Source organism: Ursus maritimus, unplaced genomic scaffold (genome assembly GCF_017311325.1).
Source record: "Ursus maritimus isolate PB19 unplaced genomic scaffold, ASM1731132v1 scaffold_9, whole genome shotgun sequence".
Classification (NCBI taxonomy): domain Eukaryota; kingdom Metazoa; phylum Chordata; class Mammalia; order Carnivora; family Ursidae; genus Ursus; species Ursus maritimus.
In genome coordinates, this window is record NW_024427107.1 from 59,300,671 (window position 1) to 59,308,527 (window position 7,857).

The 7,857-nt window shown below is 38.7% G+C and overlaps 1 long non-coding RNA gene across 2 annotated transcripts in view; it reads right to left on the reverse strand.

The window, feature by feature from the left end:
* The window catches only part of LOC103661580, a 407,461-nt gene extending 399,920 nt beyond the window's left edge, over positions 1 to 7,541 (reverse strand). For both annotated transcript variants that reach the window (XR_568182.1, XR_568183.1), the window contains exon 1: positions 7,197 to 7,541. This is a non-coding gene — a long non-coding RNA (uncharacterized LOC103661580). The remainder of the gene's footprint in view (positions 1 to 7,196) is intronic.
* Between the last annotated feature and the right edge of the window lie 316 nt (positions 7,542 to 7,857).

Here is a 7,857-nt window from a genome sequence, read left to right on the forward strand (position 1 = left end):
GGAGGGGGGTGGGGGAATGGGATAGGCTGGTGATGGGTAGTAAGGAGGGCACGTATTGCATGGTGCACTGGGTGTTATACGCAACTAATGAATCATTGAGCCTTACATCGGAAACCGGGGATGTACGGTATGGTGACTAACATAATATAATAAAAAATCATTAAAAAAAATTGACAAGACAAGAAACAACAAATGTTGGAGAGGATGTGGAGAAAGGGGAACCCTCCTACATTGTTGGTGGGAATGCAAGTTGGTACAGCCACTCTGGAAAACAGTATGGAGGTTCCTCAAAAAGTTAAAAATAGAGCTACCCTATGACCCAGCAATTGCACTACTGGGTATTTACCCCAAAGATACAGACATAGTGAAGAGAAGGGCCATATGCACCAAATGTTCATAGCAGCATTGTCCACAATAGCCAAACCGTGGAAGGAGCTGAGATGCCTTTCAACAGACGAATGGATAAAGATGTGGTCCATATATACTATGGAATATTACTCAGCCATCAGAAAGAACAATTACCCAACATTTGCATCAACATGGATGGGACTGGAGGAGATTATGCTAAGTGAAATAAGTCAAGCAGAGAAAGACAATTATCATATGGTTTCACTCATTTGTGGAACATAAGGAATAGCAGGGAGATTGGTAGGAGAAGGAAGGGGAAAATGAAGGGGAGGTAAACAGAGGGGGAAATGAACCATGAGAGATTATGGACTCCGGGAAACAAACTGAGGGCTTCAGAGGGGAGGAGGGTGGGGGACTGGGATAGGCCGGTGATGGGCATTAAGGAGGGCACATACTGCATGGCGCACTGTGTGTTATACACAAACTATCAATCATGGAACACTACATCAAAAACTAATGATGTACTGTATGGTGAATAACATATCATGATTTTAAAAAATTTAATTTTCTCTGATTTACTGAGCTATAGATTACTTAGAAGTGTTGCTTTATTTTCAAATATTCAGAGTTCTCCTAGATTATTTTATGCTTCAGTTCAGTAATTAGGGAACATACTCTGAATAATTTCAGTAATTTTAAATTTGTTAAAATTCATTTTATGGAGCAATACACGGTCTATCTCATCGAATGTACCATATACACGTCAAGAGAATGGGCATACTATATGTCTTTAGTGTATTTTACTATAATTATCAATTAGGTCAAGGTAGTTGATAGTGTTTGTCAGACTAAGTTTTTACTGGTTTTGTTACTTGTTTATCAATTGCTAAGAGACAGGTGGTCACATTCCCAAATATTATTTGAAATACTCTCTCTCTCCCTTTAATTTTGTTAATTTTTGCTTTATCTATCTTAAAGCTCTGTTATGAAGTGAATACACATTTGGAGTTGCCATGTCTTCACAATAAACTGATTATCGTGTTATTATGGAATGCCCTTCTTTATCCCCTTGTCTTGAAGTACTGATTTTATTTGATATTAATATAGTTACTAACCCTCCTTATATTTGCTGTTTGTATATTATTTTTTTTCTATCCCTTTATTTTGAATCTCCTTATTTATATATAAATTGCACCTCTGATACAGCATACAGATGAAGAGGAGCGTATTATTGCTTCCCCCCCTTCTGATAATTTCTGCCTTTTAGTTGTTTAGTTCATAATAGCCAACATTGATGTGATTTGATATAGGTCTACCAACTTCTTATTTGCTTTCTTTTTTTCTCCCTATTTCTATCTCTGTGCTCTTCATTTCTTGACTTCTTTTGGATCATTTGAATATTTTTTTAGGATTCCATTTCAAGTTATCTTTGGCTTTTTGATTATACCTCTGTTATTTTTTAAAGTTGGTACTCTGTGAATTACAATATATACCCCTAACCTTTCACAGCCTACTTCAGAGATAATATCATACCTTTCATGTTAAGTGTGAAAAACTTACAATCATAGAGACCCATCTATCACCCTGTTGTTCTTTACGCTACAGTTGTCATATGTATTACACATATATATTATAAAAGTGGTAAGAAAATGTTACAATTTTTAACAGTCAAATGTATTTTAAAGAAATTAATAAGAAAAAATATACTTATACAGATTTATCATTTCTAATGTTGTTTGTTATAAAAGATCTGCGTTTCCTTTCAGGTATCATTTTCCTATAGCCTGAAGAATTTCTAGACTTTTGGTATTGTGCCTCAGGTCCTGAGGCTCTCTCTTCTTCAGACTCTTTCCTTTGTCATCTCTGTTCTATCAAGCTGACCAAGTACTCTAAAATTTTTCCTTTGCATCATTACACATAGCCGTTAAAAATCTACATGTTCTAATTCCAGTTGGGCTTAGTGGTTTATTTATTCTTTTTTTGAGATTGGATCATCTTTTCCTACTTCTTCAAATGTCAAGCAATTTTCTATTATATCCTGGAAGGTAACTCCATTATATTCCTCTAGAGAATGGGTATTTTGGTTGTTTTGGTAGACAATTAACTTGGTTGAATTCAAGTTGCAACTATTTTTGGGGAAAGGGCTCTAACCTCAATCCAGTTCCTTTATCTGTAGCTGGACTGTTTTAATTCTGCCCCCCGCATATGTAGCTTCATGATTAGAGAACTGGGTAGAATTTAATTACAAAATTTAGGGCTCTCTCTCGTGCTCCTTCTTTTCCTGGACACTACCCATCGCTTTACTTCCCAGCAGCTGTGGTTCCCCTGAGTTCTGTCTTCTGGTTCATTAGGCCAGAAAGTCTGTTTTCTATTAAGGTTTTAGGTTTTAGCCAACTTTCGGGCTAACAGCTAAAATAATGGGAAATTCATCCCATTCTGTTCTCTTCTTGCAAGTTTTGACTCTTCTTCAGAGTCTGCCTGGTTTTTTTCACTGCATGGTACCTCCAGGTATTTCTGTATTTCGTCCAGAGTTGAGAGTTGCTGCTCACGGGAGGTAGGTCCTGTTGGGGCTTATGCCGCCACAGACCAGCTTCATAGCTTTTTGAAAATGTGCTCATCACAACACGTACCACATTTTTATTATAGCTACTTATATTTTGCCTTTTCTATCTGTTACACTGTACTCTTCCTGAGCATAAAGACAATCTCCTTTTAAAGGTATAATCTTTTTACTCTTCAACAAATTTCTTTGGAAACTCCCATTCTCTCTTCTGAGATGGTGTCTCCATCACACAGACCCATTTTCCCACTAGAGATGTGGGTACATGCTGTAAACAGAATCCATCACAGTCCCTTTGTCTGGTATTTGGCCACTTGAAGACAGTGTATCTCCTTATGTCATTAAAATCTGAATGGCCCGGGACACCTGGGTGGCTCAGTTGGTTAAGTGTCTGCCTTTGGTTCAAGTCATGATCCCAGGGTCCTAGGATCAAGTCCCGCATCAGCCTCCTTGTTCAGTGGGGAGTCTGCTTCTCCCTCTGCCTGCTCTACTTGCTACTCCCCCTGCTTGTGCTTTCTCTCTCTCTGACAAATAAATAGAAATAAAAAATAAAATAAAATAAAATAAAATAAAATAATAAAATAAAATAAAATAATAAAATAAAATCTGAATGGCTCATGTAAGTCAGAAATTGCCAGGAATCTTCTTTGCTGTCATGGACAGAGAAACTTCCTGAGATAAAAAGCTGTAAAGGGACAGACAAGCTAAGAGAAGGAGAGAGAAAAAGAGAGAGGATTCTGATGGCACAATTTAACCCTAGAATTCTCTCTTGCTTAAAGAGAACTTCATTCCTTTGGCTGCCAAGTTATGAGAGTTATAAATATCTGTGAGAAAACAGTTCGAGTTGGGTGTTGCACACTTACAACATCTATAATACTGAATCTTCTCTATCTGGCACAGCAAGTGCCTACTTAAGATAGATAATAAAAGCTTAGATAATGAACGTGTGATGAGAGGTAGATACACACTGTTACTGAAAAGGAGCAACCCCTGAGTGAGCATCACACAGGCATCCGGGAGGATCAAATGGGTCACTGCTGGGACATCAAACCAGCTTGGGTTCATCTTTCACTTTTTTTAAATTTTATTTTAATGTTTTTTTATTATATTATGTTAGTCATCATACAGTACATCCCTGGTTTCCGACGTAAAGCTCGATGCTTCATTAGTCGCATATAACACCCAGTGCACCATGCAACACGTGCCCTCCTCACTACCCATCACACTATTGTTCAGAGCTGACCAGAGGCTGATAAGGAACCTGAATCACCTTCTTCACCTCTGCCAACATCTAGGCGTACAGTGAAGCAGACACTCAATTTTGTGGATAGCCTTGCTATGAAATTGCTCACCGTCAATAATAAAAATAAAGCAGTGATATGTATGTTTGTTTATTTTTTATTGCTTGCTCCTAAGTGTACCACTTTGAAAAGAAAGCAATTTCGCAGCGTTTAATGCCCTTCCCTAGTATCTTCACCTTGGCACGTTCTGCTCTCTGTCAGACCCATGAGAAGATGGTTGTTGCTGGGTGATATGTTGTTCACGGTGTGGGAAGCCTCACTGACAGGCTCCCTTTCCAGCAGCATTTACAACAGAGGGAGCACCATAACCAGTTGAGTTTGTGAAAGCTCTTTTCTTACATCTTGCCAAGAATTCAATCTGTTTCTGGTTCCTGCAAACTAACAAAAGCTGTTGCTATGTTATCACTCTAAAAGATGAAGCCGTGTAGTCATATGTAAGCTTCCCTTTCTATGGCAAAATGTCACCCAGTGACAGGACCAAGAGCTTAGAAACTATATCTGAACAGTAAACGTGGTTGTCAGCACTACATTGACGGTCTTCGGTAGAAGCCAAATACCAGAAGGGGGAATGAAGCATGAGAGACTATGGACTCTGGGAAACAAACTGAGGGCTTCAGAGGGGAGGGGGGTGGGCGAATGGGATAGGCCGGTGATGGGTAGTAAGGAGGGCACGTATTGCATGGTGCACTGGGTATTGTACGCAAGTAATGAATCATGGAACTTTACATCAAAAACTAGGGATGTACTGTATGGTGACTAACATAATATAATAAAAAAATATTATTATAAAAAAAAAAAAGAAGCCAAATACCAGCTTGGTGATCCCTAACTCACTCTGTATCCTTCCATTAAAATCAACAATAGATTTTTGAGAAATTTCAACTGCTTTGATTGATCCAGACTCAAATCCAATAGCAGAAAGATAATTTTAAAAGGAATAAAATTGGGGTATAAAATTGCAACTATGGTATGAATATGATGAATATGTGTTTCTAATATATCAAGAACTCATAAAAATTCATAAGAACAATCCACCAAGGATCTCGGAAGAAGAGTATCTAAGAGATAGGAAGATAAAAAACAATCTGTAAGATAAAAAGAGGTAAATGGAACCTACATGAAAAAATGTTCAACTTAACTAATAATCTAAGTAATATAAATTAGAAGATACAAGTTATTTACCCATTACATTATCTAAGATGTGAAAAAAAGTACTGACAAGATTACGATGACAGAAATATTTTTTATCCTCGCAGGCGAGCATGCAAACATAGATCCTCTCCAGGGAAAAAAATGGCAAAATTTTGTGTTTTGTGTATTCATCCACTAATTTGTATCAGAAAACAAATTCAAGTTGATTAAAAGGATACCTAAATATAAGAAGAAGACTGAAAGAAGAAAAAGAAGTGGGGGAGGAAGAGGAAAGGGAGAAGGGGAAGAAGAGGGAAGAAGACACTATAGGAGGTAACACGGAGCTGAAAATAAGATGGAAAATGAAGGCGCTCAAGAGCTCCGCCAAGCTTCTAACTAATCTACCAGTCAACGGACAAGGAGAAACATTGTGAAGAAAACTTCTCCTCCCCATCATAGTTCACTGGATTCTTTTCTTGAAGTTTTGTGTGGGTGCCTCAGCAGAACCCAATGGAAATTATCTTGTTTCCTTTTCAAAACTTCAGAGATGGAGGCGACTGTCTTCCAGAGACGCACGCAGTAACAGCTGGAACTTTGCATCTCTTGGTTGGGAGGATGAGAGCATCTCTGTTTGTATAAGGAGATAGCTGCATCCGCTCCAGTGCAAGCTTAATTCAAGCTGTTTTACTGCTGTACTGAAATGTGACTGTGTGTAGAAGGGGGTATACAGATTAATAGCCAGAAGGGGTAGAGTGTGGTGATTTTAAAATGCTGTCTCGGCTTCTCTACTGTTTGCTGATGCTAGAGTTGGAGCTCTGTAAGCCACATGTCTCCTTTGCCAGCTGGATCTCCACGAGATTCTGCTCACAGGGACGCTAGGAGGAAGACTCCGAGCACTTACTCCTTCCTGCTTCGTTTCCTGTCCTGGCCCCATCCTCGCGCAATGGCTCTCCAACAACACTGTGTGCCCGCAGCCCTGCTTCCAGCCTGCGGTTCTCCTGACTCCTAGAATCAGCCTCACTGTCCTTTTTCGGGAACATGAACATGACCCCACGCAGCGGCCCTCCCCAGAGGTCCGAGTCTCAGAGGGGCCCTTCCTCCAAGCTCTGACCTTTTAATAATTCCAACTCTTCCCTTCCTTCTTCATAGCCTTCGGGGTACAGGGACTACTTCTGTGATACTTCAGTGCCACCTTCTTGATTTGATACCTTATGTTAAATTTTCTCTGTCAAAATAAGTAACTCTCCTGACTGCAGCCAGACTGATACGATAGAGATAATAATAATAATACAGTTTTCACAGAAGTGTGTTTGTGTGTGTGTGGGTGGTGTGTGTGTATGTGTGTGTGTAATATGATGTACATCTCTCAACAATTCTCTATGTAATTTTATGTTATATATCACATATGTAAATATATTTTTATAAATTGTACTTAGAATTGTCTATGGCACATAGTCTATGCTCAATAAATATTGGGGATTTTTATTAATAGCAATACTATAATAATAATAACACTGCTTTAAGAATCAACATCTTGATGTAAGAAAGTTCTGGCTGACTTCAGCTAACAGAGTACAACCTAACTGCAAACTCCAAGGCCCCAGAAAAGTGAGAAATATTTATGAAGGAGGCAGGTAAGTCTACCTAAATTTTCTGAGGTGAGAAACATCAAAGTCTTTTTTTTTTTTTTTTTTTTACTGAATAAAACCTATATAATCATCCTCTATTGACCATATGGAATATGAACGTTCAGAATCTTGATAGCCCAGGAGAGATATCAAACAGAGAGAAACTGCCAAGCATTGTCCTTTTGCTATATACCAGCTAATTTCCAATGTTACCCCATCCTCCCTTACCTTTGCTGTGGTGAGTTAGGTATAATTGTTCTCATTTCATGGATGGAGCAACAAAGACTCAGAGAGGTTGAACAGCTTGTCTTGGGTTATGTGTGATAGCAGAGGAAGAACTAGAATGCGGAACGAGATTTGTATCTACAAAAACACAAACACCATCAGAAGGGAAACCTCAGGGTGTGTTCTGTTGGGGGTGGGGAGACTGCAACAAATATAAGGAGTCCAAAGCTATTATCCACACAATATTAAAGACTTCTTACAATCCAATGGGAGAAAACTCCAGGGAGCTCACAAAAGAAAGAAATTTGATCAAAGTCATATCACAAGACTGCTAGGGTCAGGCCTTAATGTGACACTGGGAAGTAGACAAGGGCTCTTCCCTATAAACCACACTTCATTATGGAATTACCATCCATATCTATACTGCTCACTGGAAAGAGTGACCCAAACCCAGTCATGAAATCCACTGGCTTATATAAATTGTGAACTCCATGGGCTTTTGAAAAATTACCTTCATCACCTAGAAGAATGAAATATGTTAACTTACTAAGGATGTTTGTGGCAAGTAGACATGTAATGACTTTTTCATATGAGGAAAGAAGGAAAAGATTAAGTTTGGGGGTGCATGGAATGATGTTACCAAGAGAGATGTAGAAAAGAGGAC